This window comes from Anser anser (assembly GCF_964211835.1).
Source record: "Anser anser genome assembly, chromosome: Z".
Classification (NCBI taxonomy): Eukaryota; Metazoa; Chordata; class Aves; order Anseriformes; family Anatidae; genus Anser; species Anser anser.
In genome coordinates this window covers 20,245,730-20,273,624 of record NC_139723.1, presented here as the reverse complement: position 1 = coordinate 20,273,624, position 27,895 = coordinate 20,245,730, and the positions used below count along the sequence as shown (strand labels likewise).

The 27,895-nt window shown below is 37.2% G+C and overlaps 1 protein-coding gene across 10 annotated transcripts in view; it reads right to left on the bottom strand.

Moving 5' to 3' along the window:
- The window catches only part of PRR16 (proline rich 16), a 179,624-nt gene that overhangs the window by 100,336 nt on the left and 51,393 nt on the right, over positions 1-27,895 (bottom strand). The window contains exon 1 of one of the 10 annotated variants that reach the window (XR_014576820.1): positions 784-25,732. The exons of the other annotated variants lie outside the window; for them this stretch is intronic. The gene's annotated coding sequence lies outside the window, so the exon portion shown is untranslated. Of the gene's footprint in view, positions 1-783; positions 25,733-27,895 lie in introns of those variants that run through there. 10 annotated transcript variants of the gene reach the window in all.

Genomic DNA, 27,895 nt, shown 5'->3' with positions numbered 1-27,895 from the left:
GTTAGAGCAGACACTATAGATCTTAGCCAATCTTGCTAAACCTCTACCGAAATTGTTGCATTCTGTGGGGGAAAAAAAAAAAAAAAAAAAGAGGGCCTTGCTGAAAATGGATTTTGAGGCTGTCAATCACAGTAGTAAATGCTAGCTTGCCAGTACCAAGTTTAAGCTTATCTTCTTTAAAAGGTTTTCACTAATCATCTGACAGCTCAACAACTGAGGACAAGGTCCTTTGACAGCTAAGAGCAACCCTGCAGTTACAATCTAAACACAACTCTGATCCCTGGGAAAGGAAAAGATTACACATAAGTGCATGGTCCGGCATACTGTCACCAGTACATTTTCCTATTCAAAATATGTGTAATTGATGGCGTATCAAATACTTGCTGGAAAAGGCATCAAGACAGTTTATTACTATTCATAACAACATAAGAATCACTTAAACATAACACACAGAAGACTTAGCCAGTGTGATTACCACCCAGCCATACTCTATACAGTCCTACCAAATGAGTACTGCCAGGATTGATCAGCAGTTCAGTCATAGACGAGATAATGGAAACAACCATCTCAGGCAACTAGATGAGGACACACACCCTCTAACTGATGGCTCCAAAGCTCTCTGCAAAATGCAACTGAAGGAGGGTCTTGCTCTCTCACCATACAAATCTAGCAGAGATCAGACCTTTTGAACACTGGTTTCCAGTTCTACTTTTTAGATGTCTCTAAAAGGTGGTCAAGAGTTTGCAGGTAATGCCTACCTATGTACAAAACAAGCAAACTTACCTTCAGCATACTACTGTGGGTGGTCTAAGCCAGCTTTGCCTTTAAGAAAGAGGGAATAGTCCTAGTGAAAAGGCTGGAAGTATCCTCAGGAGAGTTAAAATAGGTCACTGTTATCCCTACGTACATCTTGGCTACAATTCAGGGCGGGCTTCTGCAGCTTGGAACATGCTGTCTGTGAACATGGGACAGCATGACCACTGGCAGCTGTGCAATTGGGCACATGCTATACTGGGTGGGGGCTAAAATACGGTGCAATAAGCATTATTCTTCATCAGCACACCTGCCAGAGACCAGGAAAATGTTTTCCAGTGTGCACAGGAAAGCATGTTACAATGAAGAAACACAGGGGTGAGACAGAAGTGGCAGCTTGTCACTGACAGCAGAACAACATGTTCAGGTGAAATTCCAGAATTTATGGGGGCAGAAATACTGTTACAAAATACTTTTCACCAGCATCAGGGAGAACTGATGCTAAACTCTTTTATTATTGTTCATTAAGGGGCTGGACAAAACTGCATTTAAGATTAAGGAAGATGAAAAATCCCATCTCTCCTTCAGGGTATTCTTCCCCCCAGTTATTGCTGCAGCTCACGTGGATGTACCCAATCCAGCTTTAAAGTAAAGTTGCTAACAAGGTCTCCATGGTAACATGCAGCTTAGCCTAGCCTTTGCTAACCATCTCCCTTGTTAATAAATGAGTTATGTAAAACACTTGGGTGGGTTTTGCACCTGCACTGCTCTCTGTGCTGGTATGACTATGTTGCTTTGTAGAGTACAAACTAAAGACAGTGCAAGCCCATAAGCTTTTTAGACATTTACTAATAAAACCAAGAGAATTTAGATAATATCACATTTTAAACTATAATGAAACAATTCACCAATGTCTTTTCAATGTCTTTTTGCACACTTTTTTTTTTTTTTTTTTGATAATGCCGTGCAGCTCTGCTGTCCTGTGAAACTGGTGAGGCAGGAGATTCAAGCTATGGGAGATAATGAAATCTTACCCCTCTGTGTGTTTTCCCTCTGCATGCACATTATATCAGAAACCAATCTGAAACTGGTGTATTCAAGTTATTCAAATTGCCATTTCTAGCTAAAACTTCTTTCCTCTCTATTATAAATGCAGTAACCAGATGCTGCAGATGACTCAAAGCTCACTTGCTATAAGCCACACAGTTCTCTGCTGCAACTCCTACAGCTTGGGCGTTTACAAGGTCTTCCAAACTCCCTTTTACACTCCAAGATCCCATACAACAGAAACCATTGGCTGTCCCCAGTGCAGAGCTTCAGCTTCATTTGGAGAATAAGGTCACATTAGAAGCAAGAAAATACAATGCTTCACTCTCCTGGAGCTGTGCCGCACTTGAAGCAAGTATTTTCCCAGCTACAGACATGCCATAACTGTGGTTCCTCTCCCACTTTGTCATCTGCTTAACACACATGCCTCTCACATAAGCCACTGCATCAGTCTCCTGTAGAAGTTAGAAAAGTGTAAATGATAATCATCCAAGTGTGTTACTCATACATTGTGTTTTCTGGTATTTTGTATAGGCAAAGGCTCTCTAATATAAAAGAATTATTTATTTTGTATGCAACAAGCTTCTTAATGTAAATTCCAAAATCACTTTAAAATATAGCTTTTCCCGAGTAAGAATTGTAAAAGTTACACTGGAAACATCACTGGAAAAATACTGGTTTGGTCTCTTTTGGAAGATTGTACGTGCTGCAGATGCAGAGAAACCTCTCCTGCTTTAAGGACGGTACTTAATTGGATTACTAGGAGGTCACATAAAGCAGATAAAGTTTTCTAAGGAGATGCTACTTGTTTTTCTTTTTCTTTTGTAGTGGTATATTCCTTGTCTTCTTGTCTAGCAAAATAACCATTTTTTTTTCAAGCCACCATGAGATTAATCACCATGAGACTAAGTAAGATTTCCACGATGTTCTAAGGAAATTTTAGCTGAGCATTATTACCATTCATACCTTTTTTCAATTGCGGCTAATTTTTTGCTCTTTTTTAAGGTAAAACAATGGACACACAGTGAAAGAACTGAATTAGAATTGGAAGCAATGGTTATAACCAGAAATTATCAATTAGCTGGTCTTTATGAAATCATTAATCTTAAACTATTTTTGAAATTTCAAGTTTCACCTTTACACGGAAAACTATGATACAGAAATTACTTTTTTCATACATGACAAGCTGACTGCACCATAAATAAATACTACTTAAGAATTCAGAAGAGTATCTTTAAAGGAAATTTGGAGAATAAAGATGAGGAAAAAAACAATGTTCAAATTGAACTGTCTGCCTAGATGCATCTATTTATTTTTTTAATTTTTTTTCCCCCATAGGAATTGTTTTATATGATAAACAGTACTCATGATTTAACCTGCAAGATTTGTTGTCAATGGTAGTGCTTGGTTTCAGAGCTGAATGGAATCCGGAATTTCCCCATTTTTAAAAATTAAACAAATTTGTGAAAAAGTTTTCAGTCCATGTCAGAAAAATAAATAAATAAATAAAAATAAAAACACCCTACAATTTCTTCTAGTTGCTTGGAAATTAATTTATGTATTTTTTGTAAGGCTATCAGGACATTTTATTTCCACGATTCAAATGTGAGACAGTAAAGGCTCAAAGGTGCAAACTGGAGACAGACCTCTTAACTACTTGGCTGAAAGCCTAGAAAGTCTTCAGCTTAATCGTAGGCTTTCTGGTTAGACTGTAACAGTCCACAGATCATGAATGCAAATCGTGCTACAGCAGAGGTTATCAGACAGGTCTTACTCAGGTACCACCACCAAAAGCAAGTTTATAAACGCGCTGGTGGCACATTCCATTTTGTGTTAAAATAACTTGTGAAGCATTATACATCAATTTGGATACAAGCATACTGGCTACACACACAAAAACTGTTTTCCTCCAGAAAACTAACAGTCTATTTCTATGGTTACATATTCATTTCAAGGGTGAGACAGTCATATATAAACTAAGTATTTTAACAATCAACTGACTCATTACTTTAGAAGATCAATTAGCCATAAAACATCAGACTTGAGTTCATAAATTGTAACTGAATATGCATGTAATATGCAGTTGCATCTACAGATTCTCTGTGGACGTGAGGTCTCCAAGGTGTTTTGTCTGGCCGATAATTTATTTTTCTTTATCTTTTTTTTCCTTTTTTTTGGAGGGGGAATGGGGAGGATAGCGGAATGGGTTTGCATCCTTGACACAAAGAAAAGCAATTTCACCTTCAAAAAGTTATCACTATGAACTGAAGTGACAAAATAAAGAATATAACATCTGGCTTGGCAAGTAGTAGTTACTGCCAAAAAATGGTGGACAGCCATATATAACACACAATTTATTTCTGCTGAGAAAAGTCTGACCCCAATGTTTTGCCTCTCATGAATTATAACTTAATCTCTCTTGACTAGAAATAAATAATATAGCAACATACAGCTGTCTACTGCACTTTGCTGTATTTTCTCTTGTTCTGCTTCTGTAAGGCTGCCACTGCAAACACGCCATTATCAACAAACAATATGCAGCACACAGGAAGCTGAGGAACATGAAAGAATAAAGAACTGTATTTCCTAGAAGGAATATGTGAATCCCACCTCACTGTAGGTTCTATTTGCTGAGTTGGCTGAAGCTTACAGTATGCTCAGGACCATGTTTTCTAGCACACTAGAAACTTGCTACCTAGGTAACTTAGGTGACCAGAGAGCAATAGGTGAGATTATTGTCATCACTGGAAACCGATACAGAAGGACAGGGCACATTCAAGAAGGGAAAGAGAATCAAGAAGGAAAAGCAACAAGGCACCATCTTATACTACCCACATCTCTGGTCTGAAGAGAAGAAACAGAGCATTATCCTAGCAGCAACTTGCAGTCCGTCAAGCATGGGGGAATCATCATATCAAAGGCTTTTTTGAGCCACAGATAGAACCACGTTAACTGTGGGTCTTGGTTCTAAATGACATCTTTTCAAAAAGAATATGGCAATGTTTCTGCAGCATCTTCCTACAAATTTAAAAAAAAAAGACAAAAGCTACACGTTTTGCTAGATTTAATACAGAATGAAAGGGAGGAGCTGGTCAAAATGTAAAAGGCTACTCACACAATACAGAACAGGTTATTCTTTGGAACAGAAATAACCTGATCTGAGAAGCCTCACTGAACTTTGAAACCAGTTCTGGTAAAGCAGGAGGTTAGACTCAGTGACCTCCACAGGCCTTTCAGACCTTTTTTCTTTCTTTTTTTTTTCTTTTTTTCCCTCCTAGGGAAGACACATAAAGACAATCATCTTCAGCAAATGAATCAATAAACAAGATCTAATGGGAGGAATGGATTAAAGGAAAAAATCTTTATTTCTTAAATAATATAAAAGGCCCAAGCTCAATCTATCCCAATGCAAGGAAACAAATCATAAAGGAAAATCAAATGGACAAGAACATGATTCCTTTATTCAGGTGAAACTCAAAAAGAAATTATTAAAAAATGAACAATGGTTCAAATGATTACAGGTATGTATGAAAACAACAGCAAAGAGTAGATAGGATACAGTAATTAGTCCAAAGGAAATATTCTTAAGAACACTAGCATATAGAAGTCAAGAAAATAGTGGATCTATTAGTCAACAGAAAAAAAACAAAACAAAACAAAACAAAACAAAAAACCTGAGAAGGCTAACATGCTTCATTTTTAATAAATAAATGTTGTTAAACTATTAAAACATGAAGATTAAGAATCCACTTTAGATTAGCTACAGAGTCTGGAATCTTCTTAGCTAAGGCAGAGGTCTTTGAGTTGCCTGAGCCTGACGGAAAAATCTCTCTAGAACATTTAAGGAATTGCCTGCCCTATGACCTAGACTTTTAATAACTCTTTTTTAATAACTGTTTTGAAACCCTGTGGTGCATGTGAAAGATCCAAGATGACTAGGACAGGACAAATGGAACACCTACCTTTAAAAATTTACAGAATAGCAAGAATTGCCGGAAAACACTCAATTCCTAACAAAAATACTGGAAAAACAGTCAAGCCAACTGCTTGTGAACACAGAGAAAACAGCAGGGAGATGAGAAATAGCCAGTGGTGACTTGTCAGGAACAAATCACGTCAAAACAAATCTAATTTGCTTCTGTGACAGGGCATCAGGTATAATGGATGAGCAAGACACAAGGATGCAATAAGTCTTGGCTTTTTCCCACATAGGTCACGCATGCAGAAGATACAACTAAGTTTTATTACACTTTTTTTCTCACATTTGCTTATTTGGGACTAAACTAGTACAGGAACTCAAAAGCAAACTTTCCATTAATCAAGGCAGAGGGAAACTAGGATACCTCAGAAAAAATCCATATAAAATCTACTGCATGTCACTGCCACGTGTCACAACAGACCCACTGGTATGTTTATTCAGACCCACTGGATACTGACCTTGTGAGGTCCTGAGTTAAGCCCATGCTGTTCTCTACACCTTTCTAGGAAGTCTTCAGTGCAGGTCTCCCATTTCAGAGGCTGGAGGCTGAAGTAACACGTTCAGGATGCCAAGGAGGCTTCTCTATGCCAGAAATACCTCCCAGTCCTAGCATCTTATAAAACCATTCCCTGTCACCCCTGCTGCCCCTCAGGCTGAGGTGTAGGACAGAGTATCACACAAACCAAGGAAAGAAGAAAATGTTACAACCTCCTGCCACTCCCAAAGCATGCTGCTGAAGGAAGCTTGCCTGCAGATACTTACAGATTCCACACCACTTCGTACAGGGATACTACTATACCAGCCAGCGAAACTCACAGTAAAACACCGTCAAAATATCATGTGGAAATGGGTTTCTGTCAAACTGGAAAAATTGAACAAGTGACTGTGCAGGTTATTTCTCTCGGGTCTGCTGCCACTCAGCATTTTCACTAATGACTTGCATTAAGAAAGTGAGTATATCCTTTTTAAATCTGCAGACAGTGGCAACTTGGGAACACCTAAGTTATTTTGTAGGATAGGATTAGAATTCAAAATAATCACAACAAGCTTGAGAAGTGATTTGAAATAGCTAGGATGTGAGCCAGCTGTGTGCTGCCTTTAGATAAGACTACAATCAGCTGGACAAATACAAGATGGGGAAGAAACAGCTAAATCTGAGGAAAAGATCTGGCATCCACAGTAAATATAGGAGTCTTCAAAGCAGGTTTCTACAAAAAGAAAGCAAATCAAGATATCAGAAAGAGGTTACATCAAAAAATGTCTCCACTAACAATGTAAAAGATTTCTCACCAAAGCCACAGCAACTCCATGGATTCCACTTTTTTAATATTCTTTCCCAGTTTCTAATGCTAGCCTATAAAATGCCTATAAACAGCTAGCTGCCATCTGATCCTGAAGAAATGCAGCTCCACCTTCATAGGACTTTTTCCTTTCCTTTTTTCCTTTTCCCAAAAATTGCTTTAAGCAATTACAATACATTGAAATGGACAGGAGATTTAGTTAAAGGATAAATACTTCTATTAGTATTTCATGGAAGATGTCTTTGGACTGTATTGGTAAATAATATAAATATATTTACCTCTTTAAATTTCTATTTCCATAATACGATATAGAAGATAAAACTGGTAATCTCTAGATATTTACAGAAACATTAACCTCAGTTACCTCACTGCCGAGTTTTAGAAGAAACAAGCTTTCATCAATGCTTGAAGATATTAGAGCATTAAGTAAAGGATATTTTCACCTGTAGAGATGTGGTATTGGAGAAAGATTTTTTTCTTTGTATATTCGATATTTATGCTACGTAATAAGTCATACTAAAATAGTTCTCTTGGGTACCGTGATAGTCTCAGTCTTTTGCAGATATTACCCTATCCTGGTGGTCAGATTAAAGAATTAAGGTAATTTTTGTATTAATCCTTGGAAAGCCTCACTTCCTTGTCGACACTTGAATACTGTTACAAATTTTAAGCCAAGAAAAAATACTAACATATTATCTTATCCAACCTGGTTACATGCAGATTTTCATTGTTCCAGGTCTCTGGAAGATTCACTGAAAAAAAATAATTTCAAAACAATCCGTGAGTTTCTCTTGGCTGAACTCAGAGGCTACAGGAGATGGAGCAGCAGAAGTGAAGCAGGGCAGATAAAAAAAGCTAACTTAGGGGGTGACAGGATGTACAGGATCACAGCAAGGACAGCTGAGAAGAGTTTGCAAAGAAAAGACTGAGGAGTGTTGTATGGCCTGAAAACAAAACCTCTTTTTTATTTGGCTGCTGTTGTTTTAATTTGAAGCAGAAAAGGACAGGAGCCTCCCTTCGAGCATGGGAGTACCATGGGCTGCTGTGCTGCTAACTTACACCCACATGTCAAAAACCCCTGCGTGACCTGTACTACGACCAGTTCAGTCAGTGGGTTAGCAGACATAACTAAGGAATTTTTGCTACTGAGTAGCCTCACCCAGCGCAGAATCACTGTGCTTCATCCAGTGCTCCCATAAATACAGAGAAGCAAGGGATTTGATGCCAGGGCTGATTTTTATATAAACCAGCAGCACGACTGCTGTAGATTCTTCCTTCTAGAAAGCAAAGTGAGCTCAGGGGCCACACCTGAAACTCAGCTTTCTGTTCTCGATGCTGGTTTTGTGTCAGTGTGTTACTTACTAATTCTGTAGGAAACAGGGCAAAAAGCTACTAGTTCTTTCCACCCATGTCCCAGATCCAGAACAGGAAAGGAGATAAGCCAGGATTTTGTACATAAGAAATGAATTTACTTTGGCACTTATATCAGCTATAATTTTATTTGAACAAAAGAAGTGAATGGATGGAAAGGCGCAGTTCTGTATCAGCGTCTCACAAAGAGAATACTATTTCCTTGAATGCCTGTAAACATAACCTCTGCAATGACATGAGCAGAATATTACATTTTCAAAGCAGGAAAAAAAATCAAAAAATAAAAAATCCCTAAAAAAGAAATCTGTATAACTTCTGAGGTTGTTAGAATAAGAATTATTCACAGAAGAGAGACACAGCCACTAGACTTCAAAACAAGTCACGTTAGCATTTAAAAGATTGCTATATGATTAATTTTTCTAACACTGGTGCAATCAATAATGCTATCTTCAATGTTTACTGTGAACCGCTATTTTTCATGATTTGTTACTTTTTTTTTTTTGTAATTAACAAGATGTCAAGATCAGTGGAAAATGAGGTCTCATCCTTTCATGGCCTGCTGTCAGTCCCCAACATTTTGCTATATAAATCTGCTAGAAAAAAAAAAAATATATATATATATATATATATACATATATGTATCAGAGAAAAAAAAATGAAAGAAATGCAGCTTGGCAAGGGTCAAAATAATGCATCTACCTGAGATACATACTTCTGGTGTGGCTGTTTGTGTGATACGTAAAAGGATTTAAAAATATCTACAGCTAGCAATAGTTTTAACTGTAACAATGAAGGAAAAGTTTGTTATTCCATCTTAGGAGAGGAAACAAGGCACTCCTGACATAGCAGTAAAATTTCAAAACTGGAATGAGTGTCAGAATAGGACCTGATTCAGAGGAGTTTCTCTTGCATTTCATTACCCCTGAAAGGTGCATGACTGACAAGTCCAGAAACAATATTGTCTTTCTGCCCAATGCAAGATTGACACCAACAGAAGATGTGCCCTATAAATTTCACTATCAATGTACTTCACTTCTTACCTATGGAGAGGCCAATTCAGATTTTAATCTGAAATTCTTTGTTTTCTTAATTAAAACTGCCAAAACAGGAACAAATTCTGTCCTCCAAGAAAGGACTGAAAGCTCAGATTTCTGCTCACAGGCGATGAAACAAAAATCATCAAGCTGTTTCATTAAAGCAACAGATAACAATTTCCAATCAGGACTGATCTAGTAGTCATCCAAAATACCAATACTTTATGCTGAATGATGAGTCACTAAACTTAGTAACATTGCAGTCTCTATCTTACCATCGTTTTTATGCTTTTCTGCTGCAGTTTTCTTTTTTATAATTCTCTTTCTGATCAGTCCTTCATACTCCCTAGTGCAGTAACAGCAAAAAAAAAGAGATCAGAATATTTGAAAACAGTTTTTCACCTTTCTGCAAGATGTCCCTGCAAAGACAACTGGAATGAACATGTTCTCTATACATCAGAGAAGAGGAGAGAGAAACCAGTTTAAATTGCAGTAAAGAAGACTCCATTAAACAGTAAAGACAACAAAACATGGTACTGGATCAACTGGGAATTTTGTGTAATCAAAATCATTTGATATCTTCACAGAAGACATGATTTTTATCCAGCCTTGGAGCACAGATATGGGAAAAGAACATATATTTATTTCCCTGTTGATTTTAGGAAATGAAAGCTGAACTATTTAATTACTTGAGCAGAATATAACTGAGAAAATAATTCAGGGTAGCAAAAGGTTGTTTGTTTGTTTTTCTGTTTTTTGTTGTTGATGTAAAAAAAGTTTTCCTGGTTTTGGCTGGAATAGAGTTAATTTTCTTCCTAGTAGCTGGTATGGTGCTGTGTTTTAGATTTAGGATGAGAACAGTGCTGATAACACACCGATGCTTCAGCTGTTGCAGAGTAGTGCTCACACAGGGCCAAGACCTTTCCAGTTCCTTGTGCTGCCCTGCCAGCGAGGAGGCTAGGCGTGCACCAAGAACTGGGTGGGGATATAGCCAGGACAGCTGGCCCAAATGGACCAGAGGGAAGTCCTGTACCATGTGGTGTCATGGTCAGCAATAAAACTGGGCGGTTGGCTGGAGGGGCTGCTGTTGCTTGGCAATTGGCTGGGCAGAGGTCGGCTGGTGGTGAGCAATTGCATTGTGCATCACTTGCATTATTCTTTTTGTTGTTACTGTTAGTTCCCAACTCCCCCTTTTTTTCCCCCTTACTAAACTGTCCTTATCTCAACCATTGAGTTCTTGCACTTTTCTTTTCAATTCTCTCCCTCATTCCACTGACAGGGGGGCATGAGTAAAGGTTTTAGCTGCCTGCAGGGTTAAACCACATCAAAAGCCTATGTAAAATTAACTTTTTGAACCATACTACTTGTGTTATTCACTTTAGCATTTGTTGGGTATGTTATGTACTGTAAACATCATAACAAGTATATCTCACAAACCTGAGCACAACTAACTTTTATAAACACAGCCTGGTATCAATAAACATATAGACATGCAACATCTTAAAAGGTCCTAAGAATGAGGACTACAAAAAAGAAACCCAATAGCATTCTTTAACAATACAAAACACATGCTTTGCTATTTCAACATCCCTTAACATCAACAAACCTCCATCTCACTGGAACTGCACACATTACTATCACATACTATTACTTAAGCCAGAATTCTCAAGTATTTTCCAGTTTTATTCTTTCTGATACTAACACATAAAAGATGCATATGTAGATAGGTAGCCGTCTTCTTGTCTGTTCCTAGCACTGGAGTAGACTAGTCTCAACCAAGGCCTGTAACCCTGCAGACTAAAACAGGACATCTATCTCCTCATATACAACAGTTTCCCATCTATTCCCTTCCCCAGTATTTCCAATAAACCTACCCTGAATCCCTGCTGCTGTTTTTTTTTTTTTTTTTTTTTTTTTGGACTGAATGCTGCTCAGCACACAACAGCAAGCTGCTTCCCACCCAACCAGCACTACCTGACCCCCAGATCAGTGGCTGGTGACAGTGGCAATTTCAACAAATAAAGGCACAAATGTCTCATCAGCTGGTGGTCTGATACCCATGCTAACGAATTCTACATCAAGCGTGAGTGCAGGCAGTCAGCATTAAAAATCACCCCCAGTAACTCAGAGCAAGCACCACATGGAGGCTAAAGCCTGCTAAGGTTTCCCTTGACTACAGCCTTCCCATTCTCTCCTCCTTTTGCTATGTTCCAAAATAAAGCCTCCCACCAGCAGAAAGCAATTATCACTGTTATTTTTAGATACCACCTCCCATACACTTCCTGACATTTTCTGAAACAAAGTGATGCCTCTGCTGTTTATGAAAGGAAGCACTCACACTAGGAAGGAGTTGGACACCCAACCTGTGATCAGAGGTAGTATTAAAATATATGTGGCGTCACAAGCATTTTCCCTTGACCTGTTCAGTTTCCCTGTCCTGCGTGTTGGTTGTTGCCATCCCAACTTAGATATGCCAAAATCTCCCTAACCGTTACACTAGTAGCCTATGTGCTCAGGTCTACAGCTCCCTATCTGCATCGTCTTGCAGACAGGCTCCACATGCTCATACAAGCTCTGCTCTGTCACGTGGCATGACAAAAGCTGAGATAAATTTACACTTCAGGAAGAGTCAGATGAACGCAAATAAATTGCTTCCAGACCTCATCAAGCATGCATGGTGCGCATGAGTCTCTAAATCTGTGACGTCTTTATCGGCTCTACCCCTACTCACAGCAGTTGTACCTATTTCGCATCCATGAAGGCAGCAGACCGCATAAAGAGAGTGAACATCTTGAGAAACAATAAAATGAAAAAAAAAAAAACACAAACAAACACAACTTAAATTTTCATTTAAAATCGCAAACAATGGAATGTGTTTAGATGGGCATATCACCCAGCAGATTACTCAATTTTCTGAAAAAGACTGAGAAGTTAATGGCCAATATCAAATTCATTGTCAAAATTAACTGAGCCAACTTTTCAAATCATAGTCTGTGAAATCATTTTTTCCCCACCTTCATTAGTCAAATGACACATAATAGCAATGTTCTTTAAACAGAATCCGATTACTCAAAAGCACCAAAGAACAAAAAGAAAAATGAATCATGACATCATGAATACAGACAGGAATATAGATGAGTGCACATAAATCTCTTCTTCTCCTTCTGTCAAACTAAGAATCTCAAATGATTTATTTTGAAGGGTAGAAATCACATATTAAGCAGCATCTTCTATCTAAAATAAATAAAAATAAAAATAAAAATAAAAATAAAAATAAAAATAAAAATAAAAATAAAAATAAAAATAAAAATTAAAAATAAAAATAAAAATAAAAATAAAAAAGCTTCAGTTCTAAGTAATGTTTTCCCTTTAAGTTTTACTTATTTTTGACTCATCTTGACCATTGGTGCTAATTTGTGCAAGATAACAGACATTTTTAATTCCTCATCTTTAAAACTTACTCAGTGCAGACACTAGGATGCCAATAGCTGTTTAAGGGTCCAGTCAAGGACAATTTGGTCAATCAGGTTGAAGTGCGGCAGTGACAGACAGCAATTTTCCCTCTTGGACTAAAAATAAAGAGCAGATCGCCTCCAGTCCCCCGCCTGAGCAAGCAGTTTTTCTCCTCAGCTCACTTCCCTTCTCGGCCAAGCTTCCTTCAGCTGTTTCAATCTCCTTTAGCCAGTCTAGCAGGAAGAGTAAATACGTCTGCTGGTATTGAGAACTAACCTGGGAATCCATATAGCTTCAGTTAAAGTCACTCCTGCAAATGCATGCATTCACTATATGCACATTTTCCTAGATGTTCTAGGAAGGGCTTTAACAAGCACCAGCAAACATCTTGACATTGACATTCTCCTTTCCCTTTTAGATTTATTCCTCGTAATTTATACTCTTAGGTACTCTGCACACGAACACACAGACTGGAAGCTGGCAAGAAGGAATACTAAAAACAAACAAACTAAAAAACCCACAACTGTTTTTGAAAATTGCTGCAAAATGTGGACAGATGACTTATTCAGAAGCTGTGTATGTTGTTACACTCCAGCAGACAATAAATATTAGAAATTTACTCCTTCAATTATCTTAATTATCTTTGTGAAAATTTCTCATTTGGTTTCTGGGATTGGGGAGTAGGGGGAGGATTCAATAGGTTTTTTTTGTGTTTTTTTTTTTCTTTTTTTTTTTGATATAAAATGTAGACTTTCCAGCAAAATGCTAAAAGAATAAAAAAAGATTCTATTTTAACCACCTTGCGTTATAAAGAAAATGAAGGTTTCCAAGAGGAAGGGAATGTCTTTCTGTTAAACAAATGATGGAAAGCCTTTTACTTCAATCATAATAAAGTTCAAATTCCTTATATGAAACAGATGGCTTGAGTTTCCAGCACAGACTTGATTTAGCTATAGATATGGGCCATCCACTGGAAAAAGTGACATCTTTAAGAATAAAACCAAAACTAAACAGGATATCCTAATTAAAAAAAAAAAAAAAAGTCCAAGAAAATAGATTTCTAACTTGCCGATCCAAATTACGATTTATATTATTATTATGTCCTCTGCTCTGCACCATTATTGCTTCTGATTGTCTTTTGTTGCCGTCCTGTTTTGGTGTGTCTGTTCATAGCCCATGTTTTCTGCCCCTTATCTCCTAAACCCATGCTTACTGCTGTAACCACCTGATGGAGCTGCAGTTCAGCTGAGCCTTTGCTAGGAATGCAGGTCGGCTTGGCACTGGGTTGGCCAGCAACTCACGTACTGGTCTTGCACCCGTTTTGCTCCTGTATGGGAAAGAGACCCCAAATAAGTGAGGGCTCTCACAGTTTTGTAAGATCTTTTCAAGATGTTACATAGAACTAGCTCTTCTACACAGAACAGTCACTCTCCAATTTTAACAGTAAACTACATTTTATAACTACATGAAGAATATGAACTTAATCATGTTATCAGATTTCTCCCACATACGCTTTTCCAATTTTACATTAAAACTTCCATGATACCAAATCCTCACTCGATTTCCAGCTAGTTTGCTTTAAAAAATCTGATCACTAGCCTACAAATGTCATGTGATTTACTATAATTTCAACAAGATTTTTTTCATAGGAATAATCTGAAATAGATCAGAAATGATATGAAACAGATAGAATTACCATATCTTTTCAGGTAGGATTGGAAGATGTATCTATCCTTGAATCTCTAACTAGCTGAAAAATCATGGCAGATATTCTGATTGCTAATCTCAGTTCAACATTCTTAATTCATTATTAAAATACCTTGCACTCATTTATTCTTAAAAAACACAATGTTCTACATAGATATATCTGTATGAGTAGAAGAATATAACATGAAGAAACTACCTGAGTTACTGGCAGTGAATACCTTGTCATTGAAGCTGACCTCATATCAGCTGTCATAGTGTCATAGAAACATTAAGGCTGGAAAAGACCTCCAAGATCATATGGTCCAACCATCCCCCTACTACCAGTATCACCCACTAAACCACATCCCTAAGTACCACATCCAACCTTTTCTTAAACACCTCCAGGGACGGTGACTCAACCACCTCCCTGGGCGACCTGTTCCAATGCCTAACCAGACATTTCATTCAGTCGAAGTAAGAGCCAGTTCATCAGAGTTTCCTGTTTCTAGTACTGGTCATTTGTGAGTACTTCAGAAAGAAGTAACAGAACAGAAGCAAGTCTGGCACAATATCTTTCACAAATCCTCTCATCTTCTGTTAATCTACAACAACAGGATTTCAAAACCTGAAGGTTCTATTTAAACAGTTGTGTGCAGTAAATACAAAACAGCCGCAAAAATAAATAAATAAATAAATAAATAATCTTTTCCAAGACCTGCATTTGATTCATTATAGAATTAAAACTTTTACCTTTAAAGATTCAATTTGAAAACACATTTTTACTTGCATGCAGTAGTGAAAGAATCTGTAATAAACAAGAATGTGTAAGTACTGTTCCCTATAAAATGACTGACATGTTATGTAACACCATTGTGACAATTTAAAATGTTGTATGCTTGGAACACTTAATTGCAATTTTAAGTCTAATCTAGCTAGTGCTCTTTTTTTTTCTTATCTCAAAGCCATTGTGCAATATTCTTAATCTTAAAATTGGTTCACAATTAAAGTACTGCAATTTAAGAAACAGTGTAGAGTACTCAGCAAATTTTATTTATATGAGTTACAGTAACCAAGTACACATATAGCCTTTGCATAATCTGGCCTTAGATACAATGCACAGGGAAACTTCCTGCAACTTTGCAGATCATGTTCTCTCCCACTTCTGTACTTTCATAAACACTCGATTTTCCTTACTTTCCATTTTCAGTCAAATTTCCCAGCCTATGCACAAACTGGGCTTTTAGTTCCCATTGACTCTGTCACTTTCCATCCTTTATTGATCCGACCTTGTCCAAACAAGATTTTCTCACCTCTTCGTTTCCACAACGTAGCACCATCATATCTCTACCACTGCACATCTCCAGGTTGCCAGTACTGTGAAGCTACTTCAAGGTATAACACTCATCCTCCTTTCCCTACCTTCAAACAAGTATTTACTAACATCCTGCTTAGCTTTCTACTTCCTACCTACTTGTTTTACCAAAGACCTCGTCAACTCAACCCCAAATCTCATCTTTGCTCTTTCTGTATTTCTACATGCCCATTTCCCAGGGCTCGGTCTCCCAGGTGAATCAGAGTTCTTAAAATATAGCAAGCACATGGCCTGGTTGTGGTACCAATGTAAAATTTTTTAAATTCTGAATTATTCTCCACCAGATGCTGTGATAAGCTGCTCTTTTATTCCACCATGTCCAGTAAATAAATAAATAAATCATTTGACTTGCAGACTCCTAGGAACAGAAGTAATAGACTGGCAGAATTAACTGAATTGATTGGTTCTACATTAATGCCATCTGTAGCTGTACTAAAAAACAGAATTGCCTTGAGAAAGCAGCAATTAAAAAATCTATATTAAACTCATGGAAATCAGTTAAAGGTGCAAAGATACAACATGGTGACATTTCTTTAAATGTTCATTGCATTTGTTCACTGACAAGCACAAAATACTCATTCATTTATTCTAAGAAAAAAGATTTCTTGTGCTTACATATTTCTTTTCTTCAAACTGTAGTTCATGCTTTAACCACTTTAAAATAATAATCGTTTATGTTTTATGAGGATTTATGCCTGAAAAAAAAAGTTTTGTTTGTTTGTTTCAGAACATATACATCATTAGTCTCAAACACTATCAAGAAAGTTAGCCTGCTCTCAAAGTAAAATGGTCTTTCTTCAGTAAATCAAAGTGATAGTTACACTCAGATGGCGAATTTGTCCTCAAGAAATAGATTTTTTTTTTTTTTTTTTTTTTTACTTCAAGCACTATGGGCTTACATACCCAATATACCAACTTTCTGCTAGCCCTGCCTGAAGCTGGAAAGACCTGACTGTCCTTTGTTCACACAGTGCTAGTGCAGATGACTGGATTGTCATTATCAGAAGGTTTCTAGAGTGAAACAACAGACTGAGTCCTTACTCAACCACAGCAAACTCCTCACGACCTCTCTGTTAAACATAAGGCCATAACAAGGTTAACTTGCACTTACTGGCAGTCCAGTTTTCAGCTTCTTGTCTGCCAGTTGAGAGAATAGAAAATAATGGCCTTCTCCACTGGTTCAAAGAGCAGGACTGCCTGGCTCCTCTATGGTCTGAGTTGTGTAGGATTTCCAAGCAAGTCGACAAGACAGATTAGTTATCATGTGACAGGGATTCATTACGTCTTCCAATCTATCTAATTTATGAAGCAGAAATATCTAGTTTCTCATTTATGAAGAAAATGCTTATTCTGGACTGATTGTGTTCGAGATTAGGTTTCAATCTGGCCAAAAGGAGTCACATCCTAACTTTAGCAGCAACCTTACTTCGTGAGTTTCACCATCTTCTGAAGTTTCATTAGGATGGAGAGCTGATTATTGGTCTCCAGTCCACTTCCGTAGACTCGAGAGGAGGAAAACCCATTACTTAAAACCTGCATCCCACAAACTCAGTTTCCTCCCTGCTAACCAGTGCTTTGTGTCTGTAGGGCCATGGCCTGTGCTACACAAGACAGAATAGGTCATCCTTCATGTTGCCTCTTCATCACAAAATAGTACAAAGAGGGGCATGGCAAAGGAGAAGGGCATTTCAGCCCTACTCATATTGACACTTGCAAACTGAGATTAAGATCTAGAACCACAAAGGTTGCACACTGAGAATACTGAATGTTTGGAAACGTGGCAGCACCTCTACAACCGGTTGCAGAGCTATGAATTTCAGAACCTGGGCCTAATTTCATTTTGGAGATGTTTTATATCCTACATACATCAAGATTCTTGAAATCAAGAAGAAAATGAGTCTGTGTTTAGTGTTTTCTGTTAACTTCCTTCCAATTATGTCCATCACCTATTTCCTTGCAATGACCAATCTGAAAGTGCAATCTAGATGGATATGAACAGCAATCAGCTAACACAGTATGGCATTACATGCTCTAAGTCTTCTGCCAGTGATATTTGCCAGTCAAGAAACCCTTAAATCATCAAATTCCTTGCTTCTGAGAAGTATGACATCTGTTAGAGCATCTGTTCGTACCAGGGCTCTATCAGCAAAGTCTGTGGAAGCTGAGAAGATTCTTAAAGCCATGTTTGTATGTTACTTTACATCTTCTCCTGTGCATTGAGTCAGTTTTCTTACAGAAAAAAAAAATCTTCAAGGTGAAATGATGAAGTTCTTATCCAGGAATTAGGGGTTGAGTTGAATTACTGTTGACTTTTAGATCTACTTTCCCAGTCCCTAATATTTTACGTGGACACGCTAACTTTGTTACAACTTCACTAGGGTCTGAGTTGAACAGTGGATTTGAATTTCTGACTTCTTGGGATATATTTTTGAGCTCTTGCTCAAAAAAAAACTCAGATATCTGGGGGTGTTAATCATTTTGGGGGAGCTCCATAGAAGGGAAAGATTAATAAGCTTCTGCCATTCAGAGCAGAATTTGTGCTGTTCAAAGGAGTTTGACCCAAGCACTCTATTTTGTGAGAAGGAGACAGCTAAGAACAGAACTGAGATGTGAAATTTAGCTTGATTCCATCTATGGAGTAGAGTCATCTTGTCTAGGTCACTAGAAAACCAAGAACAGTTTCATGACTTAGCTGAGCTTCAGATCAGTTACCTTACATTTATTTCTTCAACACCAAAATATGGGTATTTCATACAACACAAGTTGTCATGGCATTAAGTAAACTGGTAAGTACCTTCTTATAGATAAAACCAGAAACATTACCAAATCATTGTTTAGACAGGTATGTAAATGAAGATCTGGATGTTGATCCACAGCAAAACCCATGAACTACCAGCTACAGTAACAACGCAGCACCACATCAGAAAAGTCAGATACAGACTCTGATGCTCAGGAACTATGAAATTACATAAAACCTAAGAATCAGCAAAAGCCCCTAACACATGCAGTCCACAATTTTGCTTTTTATGAATTCAGATGTTCGTATATAAACCACAGAAATACCTACCTTCAGTTCATTATTTACATCTAAGAGTTTCCTATTTACCCGTAACTAATGAATATATTAAAGGTTTATTCAAAACCTCCCACTGGATATTCTCTAAATCTTTGTATCTACTATGCCAAACACTTTCTTAGACTTTATATCTGTGACAGGCAAATCTTCAGATTTCAGTCATGATGCTTCTTGTTTTGAGGACCACAAAACTTTGCTCAAACTACATGATAAAGGTAACATCATAAACACAGATTTAATTAATCCATCTCATTTTGAGAGGACATGTTTTTTTGTTTGTTTTTAAACTGCCCAAGAAACTCAACTGTTAAGATTGAAATTGTCCCAAAATTGCCTTAAAAAGCCATATATACTAATGCAAGTCTGACATTTTCAAATAGCTCAGCAACTATCTCCTACTGTACCAGTTAGTGCAATCAGTATTTTAAATATCTTTTGAATTCACATCTGTAAGAGATGATGAGCACAAATGGCGGCATTTACATTTTTTCCCAAACAGCACCTGTAATCAGATACACAGACGTTGATACGTTATCTAACTTAAAAGTGTGAGCTGGTAATTACAGGAGTATATGCTACAGTTTGCATTCAAACTTTGTGATTTCAACACCTTGCTTCTGTAAAGTTACAAGGATTACAAACACCAACATAAGATAATCTTCCTTACAGCCCTCTCCTCATTTTGCTGTGCCTAGCTACTGCAATAGTTTGAGACTATCTTAAGAGGTGTTTGCTAATAATTTTTTTTTAGTCTTTTAATCAATATAAAAGCTTTATTTATTGCAAAATAAAATACTGTAATTACATTTCTTAATAGATCATGTGCAACTATTTAATGGTTATGAAATACCAAGGAGATTATTCATGTGTTTTTTTTTCTCCAGTTGTTTTCTTTACAGACAATATGTTTTTCAGTCATCCTATAAGACTTTTCCCCATAGACATAAGACATAAACTTAGCAGAAGTTTACAATGTAAATTATATCTGTAGACCATTAACATGATGGTTCAGCTAAAAGGTTCCTTTATACCAATGTGAACTCTTTGGGATCCTTAAATCATTACTGATGTAACAGACTATACCATCTTGTGCCAATTCCTGCTTTGATCATGTTTACGAACAGGAGAAGCATCAGAGCTTCAAAGTGCCCATTATGATCTATTTTTCAAATGAAATATTATCATAAACAGTGATACAATGATGTGATAAGAAAACACTTCATAGATCATTATCCCCCCAAACTGAGTATAAATGGTCCATACGAAAGTGTTGTATATATACATGTACAACAAATCATTTTGAGATATAGTAGGTTTGCTTGTTTTAATTTAAAGCAATCACAAACATGAACATTACATGAAAACAGAACAATTGCTTCATTCTCTAGTTTATAGAAAATAATTTCACTATCTTTACTATATAAAACAAAACAAAACAAAAACTTAATTTCCTGGTTTTGAATTCAAAAATTTAAAAATGTGGACAAAGTTAGATGAATACTGAAACTAGCTTACAAACATGTAACTCAGTTGTGCACTGCTTTGGGATAAATGACCAGAAGACCTGAAAAAATGATCTGTGTTTAAGTAACATCACATTTTGTACAATAACTGCGAATACTAAGAAATGATAAGAAAGATGACTGCGTTACATACAAAATAATATTAAAATACACATGTATGTGTACTTAATGTGAATTACATTAAAATTCATCATAGTGCACCATTTCAGCTACTCTTAACATCCGTGGAAGTTAGTTTGGAATGGTAGTTCTGGCAGCTTGAATTTAGAAGTATCCTCTGCCTATTTATGGGGGGCTGCAATGAGAAAGCACTGACGTAAAATGGCTGCTAAACACTGACAGGATAAATGTCTGCCAGTCTGGGAATGCAGCCCCTGTAGCTGCAAAACTTGGCCTGGGAACCAGAAAGCAACCCTGAAGGGTCCAGGCTATGTCCATGAAGTGCAGGTGGACACCTGAGAGCTGGGAACATCCTGAATACCATGGATAAAGACAAACAGGAAACTAAGGAACAACTTAATGCCTGAAAAGGTGAAAAATAGTCAGGGAAAAGAGGAAATTAGCCCAAGAGAGGCGGAACTGACATGGGATTTTTTTTTTTAAAGAAAATAAAAGAAAATAAGAAACATCAACATCTGTTGGCTGTCTGAGGAAGAAGACAAATTAACAGCATCTACTGGTTACCTAAAGTTCTGGTGTCCTATGCCCTGTTATGACTCAATGATATAAAAACGTTCTGATTTTTACCCAAATTGGAGCCTCTCTCCCCCCTGTTAAACTCTCTGTGCTGCACATACTTCTCTCTGTTATTTAAAACAGGTTGACCATCACTGGTTGACTCCTAACTCCAGACTGACATCTGATCCTGTGATATGGATGCACTTCTAGGTGACCCTCCTTACATTACTTTGTGGGCCCACTTCTGGAGGCAGTCAATCTTTTGAAACTGTTTTTCTCATTTACACCCTCAGATGTCAAGACGACCTTCACACCTCTTCTGGGATCAGTTTGGTGCCCTTGGTACTGGTGATTTTTATAAATACGTATTTATATAAATAATCTGCCATATTGATAAACATAACTTAATAAATTTGCTAAGTATAACCTATCATAACTATATCTGATGTTACAACATTGATAAGTGTATAATTCATGATAAGCATATTCACTACCATAGTATTACTGATAAGCTTTTTGAACCTATAATAATACCAATCCGTATTTGCTGATATGTTACTGATTTTTACTATCTCTAATTGTCTTTCTACTACTTTTAATTGCTACTACTATTAATTACTGCTATACTTGCAATATCTACTACATACATATAGTAGCTTATTATCTATATTTATATTCACCTTATTAATCAGAGCATACTTGCTTCTGGTGATTTGTAATAAATAGAAATCTTTAGAAAATAAACTGTTCTGTATCACAGAATGCTACAAACATGATGTTGCACTCTCTATTTACCTGCAGGCTGTGTAAACTTTTATATCATGATGTTAATGTGCTCAAAATTAGTAAATTTTCATTTTTGCCTCTGGAGACTAAATCAAAACTAACAAAGCTGTGATGGCTGTAAAGACCCTACTCAACAAAAGAAAAATGAAACCAATGTAATTTCCTCATCCTTTTTTTTTTCTTTTTTTTTTTTAAATTTATTTTTAAGACTTGCATTTAATTTAGCCTTGAAATCCAACTCCACCAAGTGTTCTGTTATTTATTTAATTAATGACTCTACAGAACTTTGAACACAGAAAAAATATACAAGAAGTGAGCATTACTATTTTCCAAGAGCTAGAAAAAAACCTGTCAGCTTCCATCAGAATAAACAACACAAGAATTTAAATACATGAGTATATTACAAGCAGAGGAATGATCTTAATTTTTAGAAAGAAGACCACAACAAGCAAAACTTCTTCACGATTGAAATGAACAGCAAGAACAGCAAAGACTATCTTAGCATTTTTATTGCTAGCTTTTAAAGCACAGAAGTAGTAAATTCCTAACTGCCTCTTATGGCAACCCTGTTTCATAGTTTAATGAAATATTTTATTCAGCAGCTCTTGGCAGACAGTTTATAGAAAAGTGATTTTGGCCCCAACAGCAGGTCCAGCTCCCTATCAGATCTCCACTACAACAGCAATGCATGTTTCTTCCACTCTTTTTGTCACTAAGCTCTCTGACACTGATATTGCACCTTCCCGGTATACCAGCTGTAAATTAGAATATCCAAAGGAGAAATCACGAATTTTTCTGCTTAAAAATCAAAAACAAAACAAACAAATAAACAAAAACAGCTACAGAAAGCAGAGGAGCCAGAGTAATCATGAAAATGGGGGGAAAAAAAAAAGAAAAAAAAAGTAAGAAGCAGCACAAATGACTGTTGATTCCTAAATCCTGAGATTCAGACAACAGGAAAAAAAATGCCCCAATCCATGATAAACAGAAATTTTTCTTTTTCATTTTTTTTCCCTTAAAGCCAGGCTAGCTGTTTGACTAGGCAACAGTCAATTTCAATAACAAGCAAAATTCATTCGCATTTTCACAGCATCACAGAAAAAGCAATTTATTTTGAACAAAGGAACATAAGCTATGAATATTCCTATGACAAAAGCTGATATGCAGTTCTTGACATCCAAGATCTCAGCAGAAGGTATCCATTTTATTCATTAGTGTTGAATACAGTTTACTCTAGATGAGGGGTTAGCTCCTGTAGATAAGCACTGGTTTTGTCAGGTGTCAGAACAGGTACACAAGAGAGTTACTTCAGATGCTGTGGATGCTTCCCAGGTAATTGGTTGAAAAGTTGCAAGATTGCCAAAATGGAATCACTTATTTTCTCTTGATAATTTCAGTAACTAAGGCTGTGGGGAAGCTTTTTAGTGACACCCTCACAAACACCAAAAGGTTTCAGAGGCTTTTACATAAATGTTGAGCTTGAGTAAGGGGGTTCTATTTAGGATACATGATTTTCACTATGATAATTTCTCTTACCAGCTAGAGATAATACAATGCTGGTAAATGACATACAACATCTATTGCTTAAATCCACTGCTCCACGCAGCTTAAAAGCAAATCTTCAGAACACCTCTAGGAAAGACTATATCTTAGCAACAGCTGTGATATGAAGCTTGAACCAGTGGAGACAGTGAAGGCCAGCAGCAACTTGAGCTGTACATACAGGAAGGAGGTCAGCCACTACATCAGCTTCTATGAGTGTATGCTTCTACTCCATAGACTATGTGCCCAATTTTGGGATTCCTAATGTGAAACATACATCAGTGAATGAGAGCAGGCTCAGAAGAGGGCCCTGAGGTGGTCGGGGCTGGAGCCCTGTGTGGGGAGGCCAGGGGATGAGGCCCAGCTGTGCCTGGAGAAGGGACAGGGCCAGGAGCACCCAGTAGCACACCTGTGCCCACACGGGGCTGCTGGGGATCCGGAGCCGGGCTCTTCTCTGTGGGGTATGGCAGGAAGGTGAGGGCCTGGCACCGGGAAACCTCTCCCCAGGAGTAGAGATGAGCAGGGGCATGGGCTACCCAGGGCTGTGTAGGCTCCCTGCCTGCCTGAGTGTCCTGGTCTGACCCCAGGGCTGGCCTGCTGGCAGCAGCTGTGGGCACCAGGAACCTCCCCAGCTCCCTCCTCACAGGAGTTATCCTGTGATCCCACAAGAGGCAGACAGACTGGTCTCTAGTTGAGAGGCAGAGGGACTTGGGCACAGCCAGAGGTTGCAGCAGGAGAGTCAGCACCCAGAATTGCTCCAGATTTCACAGGTCTTAAAAACATTGAAGAGCCCAGGAAGCGGGTCCTTAAAAGTCTAGCAAGTGGCCAACATGAGATGTTTGGCTTAATGATTTTTTACCAGTTAACACCTACATGCGCGCTTCCTTTTTTACAGAAAGTTTTAATGCTTATAACACTACCCTTCTGAAGTGCCTCATACTTGCCACACCTGATTGTACTATTTTATCTGATGCTCTGCTCTCAGACACAGGCTTTGAAGAACTTCAGACAAACAGAAGAGGAAAATCCTATCATTAAAGCACCTCAATTTTTCAGATTTCCCCAAAATCCTCAGTGAATGACACGAATGACAGAAGTTGAAAAACCTAGTTGTTTTAAACTTCAGCAGCTAGTCACACAGGTTAACAATAGTAATAGTAAAATAACCATAATAAAAACCACTGCTCAGTGACAAGTTGCAGCAGAGGCTGCTAAGACCAGGAGTGCAGACAGATAACTGTATCCTGTAATAATTTCAATTCCTTAGACAACAGAAGAAAAAGGAGCCATTCACTTTCATAAGCATGTATAATTTGAATGCTTTATCCAAATCCTGATTTTTTTTTTCACTTACTTGTAATCTTCAATTTCATAGGCAGTAAGTCACACCATGCACTAACCATTCTAATCTATCTTACCTGATCCTATTAAGTCTCTTATTTTTTCGCCTTTGAAAAGCAGCCTAAAATTGGACACAGTGTTCCACGTGAATCATTTCTAACATATCCCTTCCACATTTTTAGTTTCAAACCACCTTTTAACACATCTAAGAATCCTACTTGCATTGTCAGCTCCTCTTGCTAGATGTAGTTAATGTTGTGATGTTTTCTCTGCAGGAAACAGTGACCCTGCGAGTATTGCAATTATATCATCAGTCATCACAGAAAATGATCCCTGCATAGAAATGGAAAGAAATGCATTTGCTGAATACCTTTAATACAAGGCCATTTTTATTTTCCTTATTTAATAAAAACTTGTCATTGTGGCAATGAAGTGCAATTCCACTTTACAAAATAGTATGCCACCTCTGAAAGTATGATCCCACAGTTTTAATAGATAGGTGTTAGTTTTAATTGATAGGTGAGCATAAAACACACTTTCAGATTTTATACCTATATGATTACATGAAGAGATTTGTCTGAGCTGAAGATTTCTCCTCTGCAGAAGAGAAAGCCTGACTGAGTCTTTACAACTAATTAGTCTTTTTCCTACTTCAGAAATCTCTGCACTGCACTCCATTTTGCAATATAACAATATGCTGGCATCAAGAAAGACCTGACTATCCCACTTCTATCTTCAAATCAGCTCTGCTTACATACACTTCAGAGTACATCCAGTATGTCACAGTGCTCCATTCCCCCCCACCCCCCCAGTGCTGTTGACTACAGTGCACAAGTCATATTACATTTGCTTTGAGATAATTTATAGAAAGCCTTTGTAGAACTGTGGAAAAGAAAAAAAAATGTATAAAGGAGGCTTCCAGGAAAAAAAATACTATTTTAGTCAAGTATCCCACCAAAAATATCCTCAGGAAGGCTGTTGGCTACATGAAAGTCATCAAGTATTAAAAAGAACATAATACAGCAATTAGAAAGGAAACATACAAGTCATCCGAATTATGATTACCCCTGGCAAGATGTTAATTAATTATCAAATAAACATTGGCATAACATTTTTTTTTCTTTATTGTTAACATCATCTTTCAAGGTATATGCCTTTTTTTCCTGTTATTTGCACCAACCTTCTACTTTGAACACCACCTTTCATCATGCTTGAACTCAGGTTTTCTAAAGGTCACGACTTCCTACTATCAACTATTAATAGAACTATATTATAACTATATTACATTATGCAGAGAAAAAAAATATGAGAGTTAGCATTAGTGTGCTGTTAATTCTCAAAATATTTCAAATACTTTCTTTTATTTTTACCTTAAGCACAGACAGGTTGACAACGACCTCCTGCCTTTCACCTAAACAGAAACCAGTATTTTACAAATTCTGTCACTCTTCTTTTTTAAAGAAGATTTTTTTTTTTATTTTTTTTAAAGAAGTGCAAAGCAGGTGACAGAGCAAGCACTTTATTCACTCTTCTCAGACATTTGAATGAACCTGCATGACAGAAATTCCCTGACTGATCCAACTCTGAGACACTAAAGGTTTTCAATCAAGCAGTATGTTCTAATACACCTACTCAGTAGTATCTCTTTTCTATCATAATTTTTGGTATCAGTACTTTGAACCTCACATGCTGTGTGATATGCTTTTCTTTTCATGGTGAGTTTTAGGTGCTTAGGTAGTTCATAGTAAACTCAGTTTCATGCCTCAATATAATTATTAATAAAGTATTTGTACCAGCTTCATTCTGACAAAAATCTGAAAGCTAACAAGCTCTGGAACTACAGTGACTTCTGGCAGAACACAGTACCTTATGTGTGTAAGATTATTTGACATGACAAATATTTTACATGAATTAATTTTATATGGGTGACTTTATGCAAATATAAAATGTATCAATTAATTTGATAAAAGGACTTATGCAGGCCAAGCATTCATCTAACCATTTTGTTGGTGTGCCATCTTTGAGAAAGTCATATAAAACTGTAGCAACACCATGCCTACCTAGGTGGAGTAATGATATAAACTGCATATTCAAAACACATTACATGGGAAATTCTTTTCATTGAGGCTTAGTTTATAATTATTTGGGAGTCAAAAATGCAATCCATACTTTGTGGCATTCAAAGTAAATACAGAAAAACAATCAATGACAAAACTTAGGAATTCTACTGTTGGTTAATGAGGCATGTCTGCTCTGCAGTCTACCGCTGTAAGCATACCTGCTGTGCTTGGTTGTGTAACTGCTGTGCTACCGTAAGTGCCACCAGTACTGTCCTGGATAAGAACAGATATATTTGCAAATGCACAGGCTCCTTCTCTGCTGATAGGTCACCCATTAACTGAACATATTGAACACGAGCCATTAAAGGAAGATAAATATGCTAAAATGTGAAAAGATATTATTTCACTTTCTTAATAAATAAGGAGTTGTGATGGAATATATATTGAGTCCTCTAAATTGACACTTATCTTGACAAAGGTATAACTTAGAGAAAAGATGAAATTGATTAGTATCTGTTTTAAGAATTATTTTACTGAACGACAATTAAAGCAAAATGCTGGGTAAAGCAGGTCATCTAAATCCTGACTGTATTTTTTCAGGCTAGCCTGACATGACCCACTTTCTGTCCCTAAATCCACCTCATGACCAAGCTCTGGCAGGAGTAATCCATTCAGATATCTGCTTCAGCATACCAAAAAGGTATAAAGGAAACCACTTTGGGAAAGACAAGCTGTCAAATGCAAATTTAAACTAAGAGAAGCGATGTAAAGCTTAAAGGAAATCAGACTATAAACAAGAAGGACATTAGCAAAAAGAGTATCTGCTGAAAACAGAGAATAAGTAAGGAACTTGAAATATACTATGCAAATTCATTTTCAACCTTTGTCTTCTT